We start from the raw sequence: 14,799 nt of genomic DNA, 5'->3' as shown, positions 1-14,799 counted from the left end.
CCATTGCTTCCTCTGACACTGAGCTGACTTACGCAGCCAATTACACGAGAACCACAGACTATTGTGGACTCCAAGCCATGGCAAATCTCAACATTTTTCAAATTAACAAATCATTGCCAGATGCGAAAGAAGTGATAAGTAACAGGAAAAGGACCAACTGCAGATTAAAACCTGGACCTTTAGATATTTAATCTGACATCTAACCACTAAGCCACACACCATTTCCACATCTGAGATTAAGGAAAATATTGGAATAAGTGTGATAAGTAGTTTTTCACATAACTGTATTTTGCACACAGAAAGAAGGGAAATACACTTGATACATTTAGATGAGTTTCATACATCATGCAGAATAATATTAGAGGTGGTGGGATAGGAACCATACAATGGTTTCTTTCCTGTAAAATCAATCAAATATGCCCCACAAAGGAAAGTAACAGGGTGGGTAAATAGAGTTGTTCAAGATTATCTTCATGTTCACCTCTTAACAACTCTAACAGAGCAATTAAGGATCTATCATCTTGGGAGTGAGTGGTGTTCACACATGACGTACAAGTATTTAGCCACCTGTAATGTCCGAATTATCCTTAAACACAATTAGTCCTAGAAAACAGGAACAGGAGCAAAGCAATACAATGAAATTGTGTTCAACACTGTCACATAGCCTGCTTTCTGATGTGAAAAGGAGACAGTCTATTGCACAAGACTCTTTGGGGGTCATCATCAATGAAACTAATGAAGTGCAGGAAAATTGCACTATGCAGTTCAGTACTCATATAGAAGTACCAAATATTCAGCTGTTTCTGATAAATAACTTAAAATATTCTGTTTTTATGCGTGTGGTTTTTGTTCATTTATCTTCAGTCGGCTGTGCAACTATTAACAGCATTATCAGTACTCCAACAGTGATTCACGTGTTGCCCTTGCCAGCATAGACTGATACCACCATGCAGCAGCACTGCTCAGTCATTGTTTGAGTGCTGGTTATTTGTCAAGTTTTAACGTTTCTGTTAATACAAATTGATAAAACAAACATCACACAACACTAATTTGCGATCACTCTATCAAACATGCATGTAAAATTTTGCTTTAAAAATGTAGTAGGGAAACAAATAGATGCTTTCCATTGATGCAGGAAGTTGTATGAAAGATGTGATGAGCAGTATTTGTTTAGCTGACTCCAGCTACACACTACAAAAAAAATTGCAAACATTTTCTGAAACACAACATCAAATGCACATGACGACCTTTAAGAGGGACACCATGGATAACTTGTCAGGGTGTAAGAGTAGTTTTCTTTATGGGCGAGTGAATAGGGATCAAATGTGCCATGCTATAATGATGGCTGCACATGGTGCAGTAGGTCGCACCTCCCATTATTGCCACAAGATGTCACTGCAAACACTAATGGAATAATGACAGACGGGGTAACATTCATGCCTTTTGAGAACTTTCAGACTACAGTGCCTGCCTGGTGATCGATAAATAATAATAATAAAATAAAATAAAAAAACCTTACAGTAGTTCCTGAGATTATTCTTCACATGCAGATCAAAAAGGTTGGTGGAAGGACAATATTTGTGTAGATTCTGGTAATAATGGCATGTGGCTCAATGGACTGGTACAAGTCTTTCAATTGAACATTACTTCAGCAACCTGCATGTCCGTAGCTAGGTATCCTACTGTGGAAAGGAGCTCAAACCACATTTCATTTATAGCAAATCACCACATCACTAAGATGTGATTGCTAGGTCAGACGGATCACCATGCTCAACATGGATCGAAACAGGTCAAAACCTATACAGTGGTACCTGGCTTAGTCAGGTCATAAATACAGTAAGTGTGGCACAAAATGGACGTACAGTCAAAATTGTAAGACTATTATCAGATAATTGTAGCTTGTTTGATTACTCACTCTTAAAGAATGAACCAGTCACTTGAAGATATATTAAAATAATCTACTCAGTAATTTTGACAGAAAGCTGCATAACATGCAAAACCTTAAACCCCTTTCCACACTCATCTCATTGTATTTAAAACAGTGGAAAAACAATTATCAAGACAAACTGCTCCCCTTTTGTCAGAATATATAATGCAATCAAGGAAAATGTGGCATAGCAGCACTGGTGCACAACAAGCAATGCACCCTGGTGGTCCTCCTGCTGCAGGAGTTGCCTTTGTGTCAGAGTACAGTGGCCCATTCTCAGACATGTTAAGGCCACTGGTTTCTACCTGTGTGACTGCAACAATGTTCACCATGGCAAAATTGTTGGCTTCATCAGGTTTAATTTGTTACTTTGTACTGCCAACCACTCTTTCTCCTGCTGACACCTACCTCTTCTCCTCAACGAGTAACAGCAGCCGAGGGTACAGCATGGGATAGTATATTGATTTAGTTGCCATCACCTCTTGCTGCCATGTCAGCTTGCTCATTTCCATGGATTCCTGCAGGGCCTGAGACCCAGAAGAATGATATTTCACTCCCTTGCTACTGCACCAAGTGAAAGGTGTCTTGTACGTATTAACTCCTTTGTTTACTTGGTACTTTTGCTGAATCAACTATATAGCACTTAAGGTATCACAGCAAATGAGTAAATTATCCCAACAACTGCACCTCTTCTGCTCCTTTAGGAGTGTAGAGATTTCTGTGTCAAAGAGAGTAATGTCATTTGGAAGTCAACTCATAAAGACACTGCCAGCGGAAACTACTGGGCAGCTGACAGTACACCTCTGATTAAACCTATGAATGTAAACAACGCACCTAAACATTAGCAAATGGACTGTTTAAAATCAAATCTGGTGTACAGTAACTTTGAAATATGACACCAGTTTCTACTGGATGCATAGTACAGTTTCCAAGTGCCATAAATGACCTTTTGATACCACACAACTGTTATTGAAGTGTATGTATCTCTGATTTTAGCAGGAAAATTGTACCATGCCATCAGCCAAAGTTATTTACTTGAATACCTACAATCCACTGATCTCATTCACGAAGCTCAAGCTGCGAGCCACCCAGGTGTGGATTCTGTTCCTCTCTGTATAAACGCTGACATTGCATATTCTTGCTGGTTCTAATTCAAATTCTTTATTCCTACAGTAAATGTTAACAGATTGTGGAATGTCATAAAACACACAATTCACACACACAAGCAAGCACATGTTATGCACAAATGACTGCCAATCCCAGCATCTCCGGCCAGAATGCTGGAGTTGGCAGTCATATTTACATAAGGTGTGCTTGCTTGTGCAAATGAATGGTGTGTATTTCTCTTTAGCTGATGAAGGCTGCAGCCAAAAGCTTTAGGTAAGTGTCTTAATTGTAACTGGCAGCAACTTAATGTGTCTTCCTTAAACAAAGTAACAATCTGTCTTTTCCTACACTGTTGATATCCCTACCTGGAGTTCCTATAACACTATTTGTAGTCAAGGTTTTACAGGCTGATGTCCTTATTAATTGCACATGGAGCTTGCCTGGTATCATGTTCATTTATGTTGGAATTTTTGTTTCTTTCTCGCATATTTACGTGTTTCTAGAACACAATCTGCAGGGGAGTGAGAGAATCGAAGACTTCTGGAAGAGGTACCTGCAGGAATCTGTCATGCATAGTGCATTTATCTTATAGCTATGTTTTGGATCAAGAGGATGATTCAGATAGTGGTTGTGCTACCCCAGAATATAATAACACACCCCAGAATATAATCACATAATGCTGTGGAAGTGGGCAAAGTGTGCAATTAAAACAGTGTGGAAGCTTGCTTTGTGTCCAAGTAAATGTAGGCTGTACTATACTTTCTTCAGTGTTGCATTTGTTTTTGTTATGTGTGTGTCATTTAAAATCACACTGAAGCCAATATGTCTAAAAATTTTGTTTCCAGTCAGGGTGTAATGCTTCTGAAGTTTGTCACAGAGGTGTTGGAGGCTCTCCTTTTAAACAGAAGTTTAGAAAAGTTGTTTTGGGTGTATATATGTTACTAGCTTATTTCCTTCAAGTTTCAAGCCAGTCATGTACCTGGTCTGTAGATTTATTTATGTTTGCTTGTAGCTGTCTTTGGGTTTTTGCTTGTAAGAACAATCATTACACAATCCTTAATTTTAATTTTATAAAATTTGTGACCGGACTTTCTAGACTAGTTGTATGTGATAATTCGTGCCAAGATCTGTGAAGAAAAGATAAATGCAATGCCTCCTTTCTGGATTCAATCTGCCTCCCACCATTGAATTTCCCAAATGGAAAATAGCAGGAGAGTAACAGAAAATATTTTCGTTTATATCTCATGTGTAGATGCGTTCACTCTTCAAGACATTACAAATGGGTTACCAACTCAATACATAAAGGTTTTAACGAAGGATGGCATAAAGACAGATACACAAGAAATTAGATCGACCCTGCTATCTGAAACAATTACTCACTCAGCTTACTACAAACCACTAAAATTAGTCCCTGTGCGAACTCTCATTAGACCTGCTTCACTGTGTTATGAAAATTAAGTATTACTTACCTTCCTGTGTCCTAGCACGCTAATAAGATTTGTAGAAACAGGTAAATACTTATGTAGCATTACATAAAACTGTGCATATATTACTACTTCGAGTCCACTTAACTGTATTATGGTCATTTCAGCTTATTTTAACATATGGAAAAGTATTTTAAAAAGTTCATGTACAAAGAATACAGATGTATTTACTTGATCTGACCATCCTGATATGGGTCTTTAAAGGTTTACGCAAATTATTCCAAGCAAATGCCACAATTATTCTCAGCCATGGGCCATGGATGACACATTTCTCTTCTAGACACGTGTCCATCTCCACATGAAATGGTGATGACCATGGCAACATGTGTATGCAGTAATAAAATTTGCGACCTCTGTTAGAGTTGTTTTACTAGTTTGTGCCGAAAATTAATGTCTCAGAATTTTTTATTATGTGTGCAATTTTGGTTGAGGTATTACATGTCATGAGCATTACTCTGTCACCTTTCATGCTTCACTGGCAGAAATTGCAACCCCTGCGAACAGAGGGCTCCAAACTGTAGTGTGTAACATGGTGGTGTGTAACATAATGTCAGTGCATGAGAAACAGCATGCTGTAGTGTAATTCCTAACCGCAGAACAGTTTGTTCCCACATGGTGCCCCATCTCCTTCAGCATGACAATGGAAGACCACATAGGAGCACTGCGATATCTGTAACAATTAGATGCCTTGGATTCACTGTCATCCTTTGTACAGTACCAACTTGGCCCCATTCGATTTTCAAACCTTACCTTGCAGAAGTCAAACATTTTACAGTGAGGTATCAACTAACTGGTCCCTCATTGGGTGAAATATATTTGTTGCCAGGATGACTACATTGAGAAATAAATATGTAGACATGATGAATAAATATGTAGACATGATGAATAAATATGTAGAATGTTATTGAAGTTTGTTTTATTTAAAAACCTTTACGGTTCTGAGGCATTACTTTTCAGCACACCCCCATTCACTAAAAATAAAAATTTCAGAAGGTACCATCCAACTTCAGGTGTTTTTAACAGAAATTATCTGAACACTTCACCTAAACACACAGATGGAAGATAGCTTTTGAAATGTAGTGTGTGGAATAAATCAACTCCTTACAGTGTTCTTTTCTTGCCCACTATTAATAGTTGCGAAAACAGTAAATTCTTTAGCTGCATTAGTTTCTTCATTATTTTCATATTAAAAATTCACAGCTCAATGTTTTATTATTGTGATGTTTTTCTTTTGATAAGTTCTAGATGAGAACTGACTTGTTCTTAGAACTTTTTTCATAGAATAAAAAATAAGCAAACATTATAAAAAGAGAGATTTTTATTGAGTAGGCCTACATAAGGTTGATCGTAGATTCAATGCATTACTGCAGACATTTTCAAATTTTATGAGCACGCTTTTTCAATTGTATGCAGAAAAAATTAAGAGCACATTAAAATCTTTAAGTAGTGCCAAATTTTCTCAGGAACAAATATTTCAATGTGGTTTCATTATCCCATTGGAGCAAAGAATGAACCACCACTCAAATATCGAACAGAAAGGAACATCACGAAGTAAAATGCTTCAATCTACAATGATGAGTTGCAGAGCTGGAACACACGAATTTTCATGTGTGCAAAGTCTAGCATGTGATTAAAAGTGTGAAAGTTCAATGCTGTTGTTTAGAGGTGCAAAAATTCAATGCTGTTGTTTAGGGGAAGTAATTTAACTTAAATCTTGCTCAGAGACAAAATCCTCATTGTACACTTTGACCAATGTCAGAAACTAAGTTATTTAGGAATTGAACCACAACAAAATTGTCAATTAGGAGGACGCTGTAACTGAAAAATGATTGTTATTTTCCTTGCTTGTTTGTGCCCATGTATAATAAAAGAAATACAAACAAAAGTTAGTTGAAATGGTACTTTGAAAAATATTCTGAATGATTTACTTCTGTATTTACCATGAACAAGTTAGAAAGGACATTGTAATCACTGATTTGCCACACATGAAATACCTGATATTTCCACATCACAGTGTCATATTTATACAGTATGTTTTGCCCGAGGATAAACCTATTGGAAGATTTTTGACTTTTCTTGTCAATGCTATGCAAAAGCCTTAGAAAAATCCCTTTGAAACTTTACTGGCTAATGTCACTATTTCAAGCAAAGTTATTTATCAGTGCTACAATGTTGCAGCTGTCACAAGTAGTCATCCTCCAGACAACCAGACTTTTCCTTCATAACATTTTAAATATGCTCGTAATTTTTGAAGTTATGGCCATACTCATAACACAGACACTAGAATTTTTTACTGACATCACTAAAACTTTTAGCTACTTCCCCAGCTCTTCTGAGAACAATGATGCTATGTAATAGAATAGAGAAGTCCATTATATGTCCAACACAAAATGCAGCCTCAAATCAAGAATAATACAACCTGAACACAAAAACAGTCACTTGCAGAATACATAGAGAGAATCCAACTTTTATCTCAACAAACTACTATGATTAGAATCATAAGAAGGTGCCATCTAACACTACAACTACCATCATTTTAACTCTGGTTGTCTGTATTTTATCATATCACACCACACATTGATATACTGTACAACTCATTTCAGGCTATTGATTCATGACTGTATAAGAAGATCTAACATTTTAAAATAGCTGTACAAGGTATCTGAGATACCATCACTGCCAAAACTTCCACATACAGAAAGATACTGCATTTAGCCAAGAAATATGCACAGAAACATGAAATTCTAAAAATGGAAGCTGTGAAAAGTGTAACAATTCTCATTCAGGTTAATGATTGCTTTTACTTTACAAGCCACCCAATCACTGCCCTGTATCCAACACTGACAGGTTCTCGTACATATTGCTATATAGGTCTCACGAAATATATCCTTCTTGGAGTGGTGTAATATGAAAATAGAGCTTCAAAGATTCCATATGAGTAAATAGTTTAGCACTCACACAGGTGCTGTTGCAAAACTATGATTTCTAGTCACAAATAATTTTCATGAGCTTTTTAGTGAATGAATGTCTCTCTATATCTTGAAGACAATATAATTTTTTCTGAGATCTGAGGTGTACAATGTTTTCCATTCAGAAAAACTCCTTACAGTGCACTGTAATCTGCTACGAATGAGTCTGTGACAAACTCCCTACACTTATGGAGAGTGCGATAGATTGTTTCATATAAGCATATCCATAAATAATTTTCTATGTCTTTAATTTCTGGCCATGTTACATTAGCTATTTACAACCCAACAGTCCATCTGACACTGAAGCATCACCGCATTTGACCCATTTGTTTTCCTAATACACACATCAATAATTCACTATTCAGTGTACTAGATAACTCTAGCCTTTTTTTTTTATCTGAAAATGATATTAGTATCACACATTCAGGGCCATACTGAAAAACAGAGCAAACAATGTATTGGAGGGAAATTGTTCACAGTTAATGATTAATGTATGCTCATGTAATTTCAATGTGAGGTAAAGCAAAGACCGGGCTTCATTTGATCAATGGATCACCTAATGACCTATACTGGCATACAGCTCAGCTTCAATAAATTCTCATCAGGTTTGACTTACAAAAAATCTGCAGCCATGGCAGAAATATTTAACAGTTTCAAGTAACAGACACTACAAATAACGTACGAAAAACCTACTTGTGAAACTACAAGAAAGAATTTAGGAATATCATTCGGCCCTGTGGATACCGTTCCCCAAAGGGCTGCCAAGATAACATTATACTAATAAGAAATTGCATTTGTAGTAATTATTACCATATTCAGTCTGTGAGTGGAAAACAAACCTTAATCTATAGTGTTCTAATAAGTGTCCACAGCCATATAGTGATCTGCATGGGTTCTAATGTGTGTCACTGTAGACCACAAGGCCTGGAGATCAATCTTTCATTAAATATGTTTATAAAAGAAGCATGATTTATCTCTCTGTTGGTCACAAGACATATGAAATATCTGCTTCATCCAATATACTGTCTTGCAAACAAACATACAATATAGGGTGTAAGAAGCTTTTCTTCTTTTAAAAAAACCACCTCAGATAGCAGTAGTCATGGAAAGGTCTCAATCCCCAAATCTAGCATAATAATATGTGGAGACACGAATGTCAACACAGATGTTGAGGGTGAAATTAGTTGTAACTTAAAATAATTGAAATAATATGAAGTTGCGTGTGTGTAAGGCTTTTCAGTTATTTTAAAAACAGTGTGATCGCCTCACGACACACCGTGTGTTCACTGCAAAATTAGTAGTAACTGCTTAAACTTTTTGAACACTTTCAGTGTGGCACAAATGGTAAACACTGCAACAATGATTTTAAGAAGTTACGTTTCAATTTTAAATCAAGTACTTACAGACACTGACAGGGAAAACTGTAAAGTATTTATAAGAGATCACGGCATTTCAAATTATTACTGTCACATGACAGAGCTAAAGACACGCTCAGTGAAACCCACAAAACTGCAGGCCTACAAAAGGATCTCCTCAGATCTTAAGATACATACTTTTTCTAGATATTGGCAAATAAAACCTGGGGTGAAATGTATACAAAAAGCAATCTAGATGCTACGTCCTCTAAATTTTACACATTAGGTAAACCAATTTTTCAGATGACACTTTCGAAAGTAGACATTTCTACTGCTGCAGATAGGAAAACAGATGGGTAACTGCAGGTTTTAGAAAGTTCTCACAGACAAATTTCTCAGTTCCTTGTAAAAGCAGTGCACTAATCCACAGACCCTTGAACACTATCACAGATTTAATTTCCTAGACTTTCCCGGCGATTCTGTGACATCTCGAATCTGGTGTACTGCCGGTGGTCTGCGTTTTTCTAACAATATTTCCATGTCATACCTCAGCGTCTTCATCAGATGCTTCCTGTGACTGTTACAGGAAGAACCTGATGAAGACACCGAGGTACGATGTCGAAATATTGTGTTAGAAAAACGTAGACCACTGCCAGTACACTCAATTCAATGAGATGTCACTATCACAGATATTTAAATAAATAGAAGTGGGTACCGCTTGTTGTAATAAAAAAAAAATTCAATGATAAGTTAATATATGAAACTTCCTGGCAGATTAAAACTGTGTGCCCGACCGAGACTCGAACTCGGGACCTTTGCCTTTCGCGGGCAAGTGCTCTACCATCTGAGCTACCGAAGCACGACTCACGCCCAGTCCTCACAGCTTTACTTCTGCCAGTATCTCGTCTCCTACCTTCCAAACTCATTCTGGTCAAGTTAATATATAATTCCGAAAATAAAAGCAAAGTGGTATGAGAGGTTATAAAACGTGAAGTTGGAGAGGGCAGAGACAGGGATAATACTATATAAATCAAAAATGGGGACAAACTAACAGAGTCCTCAGAAATTAGCAACTTTTGTAAATGAATATTTCTTTGGTATTGCAAAGAAGTTGCAGAAAAATCTTTCTAAAACACACATGTAGACTACAAAGACTTAAACAACAAGCACAATCATGTTTCCCACAACAGAGCTTGAAGTTACAAATACAACACAACAATTAAAAAAAAAATAATAATAATAATAATAATAATAATAATAATAAGTCAGCAGGCACAGATGAGGTTCCCGTCTCTGTTCTCAAAGCATGCATACAAGACCAATTAACAAACATAATAAATGTATCTTTTAGTTTAGGCATTTTTTCCCTAAAATAACTAAAGCAAGCATGAGTGTGAAGAGAACTGGAAACTAATGACCACATTCACTGCTGTCTTCATTCTTAAAAATAATTGAAACAATCATGAAAGACAGGACCTCCTTAATGAAGTACAGTTTACTTTCAGAAGTGGAAGTAGTACAATAAAAGCAACTGCAGAATTTACAAAGATGGGAAACAGGATGCAAAAGGTGGAGAACGTTCACCCATCCACTAATGTAAATGTTTGGTAAAACAATAATCAGACAAGATACATAAATCACATTCCACATAAGCAAGACATGGAAAAAAAGTTGTCTTTGCTGATGACAGAAACATTGTAGCCACTGGTAAGACATCAGAACGCCTGTTAGAGAAAGTGGATGAAATGCTAAATGATGTTTACAATTGGGCAGTATGTAATAAATTAATGCACAACAAAAAGAAAAACAGTATGCATTTAAGCATAAGGAGAGGAACCAACTCTTGTCACATTAAGGATAGAAAATAAACCTGTAGTTTGTGTAGCAAACAACAAAGTTTTTAGGGATGGACATTGATTGTCAGCTATTATAGTATGTACAAGGATACTGGCAAAGATAATGTCATCAACATATTATGTTTCTAGGGTGTTAGCATCAGATTGTAACAGCCAATGTTGTGACATATTACGCCTACATATACTCAGTTCTTAGCTATGGGATTCTTTTCTGGGGATCCTTACTGCAACAAGTGAGTATGTAAACCAATCTGTGGGGCATATCAGACAAAATATTACTAAATGCTACACTAATAGTTCTATTCCTAATCATGGAACAAGAGCTAGTTTGGAGCTAAAAAAAGAGGCAGTGCACCAGCGCATAAAATTGAGTAACAAATTGCCGAAGGTAGTGGAAAAGATTACTAAAACACATTTGCTTAAAAAGGCAGCTAAAATGTCCTTCACAAGTAATGCATATTACACAATTCAAGATTACTTAGAGGACCCAGAGTAGTGGCTGGTAATGAATGGTGACACTACAGTACCTTGTCACATTTCAATACAGGGTTAGGGTTTACTGCTTTCACAAGGATCATGTGTGAAGCTGTATAAAGCATAACAGTTATGTCTGCCAAATGAGGCAATGCAGCTGTTAGTATGCTGACCTCATATTGATGAGGATGGAGCTGCTCTCTCCAGCCATTCTGATTAGGGTTTGTGATTTTCCTATATCCCTATGGCCAAATGCCACGATGGTTCCTTAAACTAAGCCACTGTCATACACCTGTCCTATTCCCATATGCTACCAGCCTATCCTCTTACAGCATGTTATATATGTTGTGTGTTATATTTTGCTCTGCTCATTGGCACTGTATTACCTCGACAAATCCTGTATCGTTGTGAGATGATCCCTGGATGAATAAAAAACTAATTTGCAGACAGACAACAACTTGCATGGGAGAAACCACTAAGGGAATTCCATCAAATGAAATAATTGATTACCTGCTCTTCCTTCTTATAGTGAATTGCATGATATTTAATTTGCAATAGGAAACAAAACCAGTTTTTTGTTAATCAGAAAAGTGTTCCAAATATTTACAAACCAAAGAACTATTAAAATGACTACTAAAATCTCCAATCCTCTCTACTTTTTAAGATGATGTGTGGTTGATGACGGAAATGTATCTGGGTCTGAAGAGCAGTTTATACATCATAAAACAAAGCACTGAACTGAACAATTTTGTAAATATGTCATATTGAGTAACAGTGAAATGGAACTGTCTTTACCGTAGGAATTGTACCTGGTATGTGGCAAGTATACTAGATTTCCATACCCTTCCTTTTTGAACTTCTCACAAGCTATCCCACTTTCCTCAGGGGCCAGAGAGAGTAGTTATGTGCCTGCAAGTTGTGAATGAGTGTGTGTGTGTGTGTGTGTGTGTGTGTGTGTGTGTGTGTGTGTGTGTGTGTGTGTAACAGGTCTGATTATGCCTGTCTGTGGCTCAGCATCTCCTCTCTATTGTGGGTAGCAATCTATCCTTTTCATAATATTGCCATCTTTAAGAAAGAATACCTTAATTGCCGAAAAACAGGCTGTAAGGAAAATATGTGGTGCTTGAAAATAAATAGAAAAAGTTTCTCTTTGATAATTCCTCCCATGCCATGGAAAAATCTCTATTATAATGTATAAAAGGTGGTGGTTACTCATATCTGTAGGTCATCTTTTTTATTTTTAAAAGGAAAAAACAAGAATGTTGTCAATGATCAGTCTGTGTACAAAATATTTTGTGATGTGAATATAAAATACTCAGTCCACATCATTACTAATTATTGTGCAAATGGCCCATGAAAATTAAACTAACTAGCTCTCACCTCTTTAAGGAAAGTACTCCAACAATTCTCTCGTAATTTTACAGTATACTTTTCTTGGGGGCATTTTTCTTCTGATACGATACTTCATTTGTACAATTTTTTTTATAAGTTACTTTATAATGATAAACAGATTCCTGTGGAAAGCCTGAAGACTGGCCTGCATGATTCTAACTTGTTCTCATCAACTTCAGTCACTTGCTCAGCCTGCATGAAGGGAAAATTATCACAACACGCAACATAAAGCAACTGTTAGTCACTGTGGGATATGATATGTTTAGGGGACAGATTTACACAAAATTATTTTTGTCTTAATATTTGTGGGACAGGGCTACGCCAAGGTACACCACTACAGAGGGAATGGTTCGCATGGACATCAATCATCTCAGTCTCGAACACACAATATTAATTAATGCAGCACTTCAAAAATACCACGAAGTTATAAACTCTGTTCTTAACAAAAACTGGATTTTAGCATTATTTTCTTTCCCCAAAGCATGGGGGAGACAGGATATAATTTTTTTGTAACTGTAGCAGAAATTATATTTTAGTGAATCCAAAATAAAGATTGGTATATTTCACTGATGTGTTGATACACAAGCTGTCAAGGATGAACTTCTCAATACATCTACCTATACATGGGCACACTACAAATCACATGTAAGTGCCCAGCAGAGGATTCATCAAACCACCTCCAAACTAGTTCTCCAATCTCGAATAGCAAGTGGAAAAATTTAACTATATCTTTCTGCATGAGCTCTGATTTCCCTTATTTTATTATGGAGTATGTTTCTCCCTATGCAGGTAGACATCAACAAAATATCTTCACATTTGGAACAGAAAGTTGGTGATTGACATTCCTTAAGTAAATTCGGCCAATTTTCACAGCATCTGAAGTTGTAAATGTATATTGACGTATGTAATATCGCTCTAAACAACGATCAAAGAATGGACGAATAAATAAAAGTACAAATTGTGATTTTTCATTTATTACTGTTACTGCTACGACAGGATGTCATGTTCATCGTCTTTACAAGGGAAGTCCAAGTTTATAGATAAGCTGGGCAGTATGGTAATTAAGCGTCAACTGCGCCGGTTCAAAGGGGAAACGGAATAAAATATATTTTTTTTCTTCGTGTTATTACAGAACTCACGACCAACGCCATTTTCGTGAGTATGAAAGACAACACAGGAATGATAATTCATGTCTACCATATAAGAAGCATAAAGTATTAATGAGTTAACCCACGGCCAAACAGAATTTCATGGGTACGACGAACACTTAACATTCTGATCATCTCATTTATATTGGATACGATGATATACACATTTTAACAGTGCTAATACTCGAACTTTCTCCATAGTTTTATGAAACACGAAGATTGCGCATACAGGAGACCGGCTTTCAAAGCTACAGCTTACTAAACTGATACCGCACCACAAACAGTTGTATTACATGCAGCCATACTACTTATTTACATTTAGTTACGCGTCATCCAAATGTAGCAAAACCAGCGACATTCACGGCAACGTCATTCCCGAAGCTAACAACTACTATAACACAAAACCTTGAAGATTTCCTAATAGGCATTTTTCAGTGAACAAGGGAGCTATTTCGAAGCAAACTGTTAGCACTCAGAACCTCAACCATATAATTATTTAGTCACATGAAAAAACAGTAGCAATGTAAAATAACCTTGAGTAATGGTGGCCATTCCAAAATGCACGCACGTACACACACACACATACACTCTCTCTCTCTCTCTCGAAATATAATGTACATGCGGTCGTGCAAAACGTTTTATTAAATTAAAGTACTGTTTTTTTACTCTCATTTAACATTTTATGAAAGTACACAACCTTCCACAAAATCTGATTCTTAATAGGGTAGTATACAAACAGTAGTCAAAAAATTTTTTAAACCCAACCTTTTCTTACCTACGTAATTCTTCAACTGCGACGAATCCCTTGTTTAACTTCAACTAATTCTGCGTTATTTCGACGATACGAAAGCCTATCAAAGCCGCTCGCTCTACCATTAATGTCGCCTGCCTTCTACACGATCTTTGCCGTGTTGGCTTATGACGACAGAACGAAGTAAAGATCAGAAAACGGAGAGACAAACTGCATGGAAATGAGCAAAGAACAAAAACCCAAGGTAGTCGAATAATGCCTAGATTTGAGGAGAATTTCAGACTGCTTTACAAGACGAAATACATAATTATCTTATCGAAATTAGGAAAGTTTGCA

General features: G+C 36.6%; 1 protein-coding gene across 5 annotated transcripts in view; it reads right to left on the bottom strand.

Annotated features, from left to right (window-relative positions):
- Positions 1–14,281, bottom strand: part of LOC124556217 (cell wall protein IFF6-like) — a 44,029-nt gene extending 29,748 nt beyond the window's left edge. The window contains exons 1-2 of one of the 5 annotated variants that reach the window (XM_047130207.1): positions 13,897–14,017; positions 12,553–12,756 (exon numbers count right to left, since the gene is read on the bottom strand). The gene's annotated coding sequence lies outside the window, so the exon portion shown is untranslated. The other 4 variants (XM_047130206.1, XM_047130208.1, XM_047130209.1 and 1 more) reach the window with 4 other exon arrangements.
- Positions 14,282–14,799: the final 518 nt, after the last annotated feature.

Source organism: Schistocerca americana, chromosome X (assembly GCF_021461395.2).
Source record: "Schistocerca americana isolate TAMUIC-IGC-003095 chromosome X, iqSchAmer2.1, whole genome shotgun sequence".
Lineage (NCBI taxonomy): Eukaryota > Metazoa > Arthropoda > Insecta > Orthoptera > Acrididae > Schistocerca > Schistocerca americana.
Note: the sequence above shows the minus strand (reverse complement) of the source record. Positions and strands in the feature narration are given on the sequence as shown.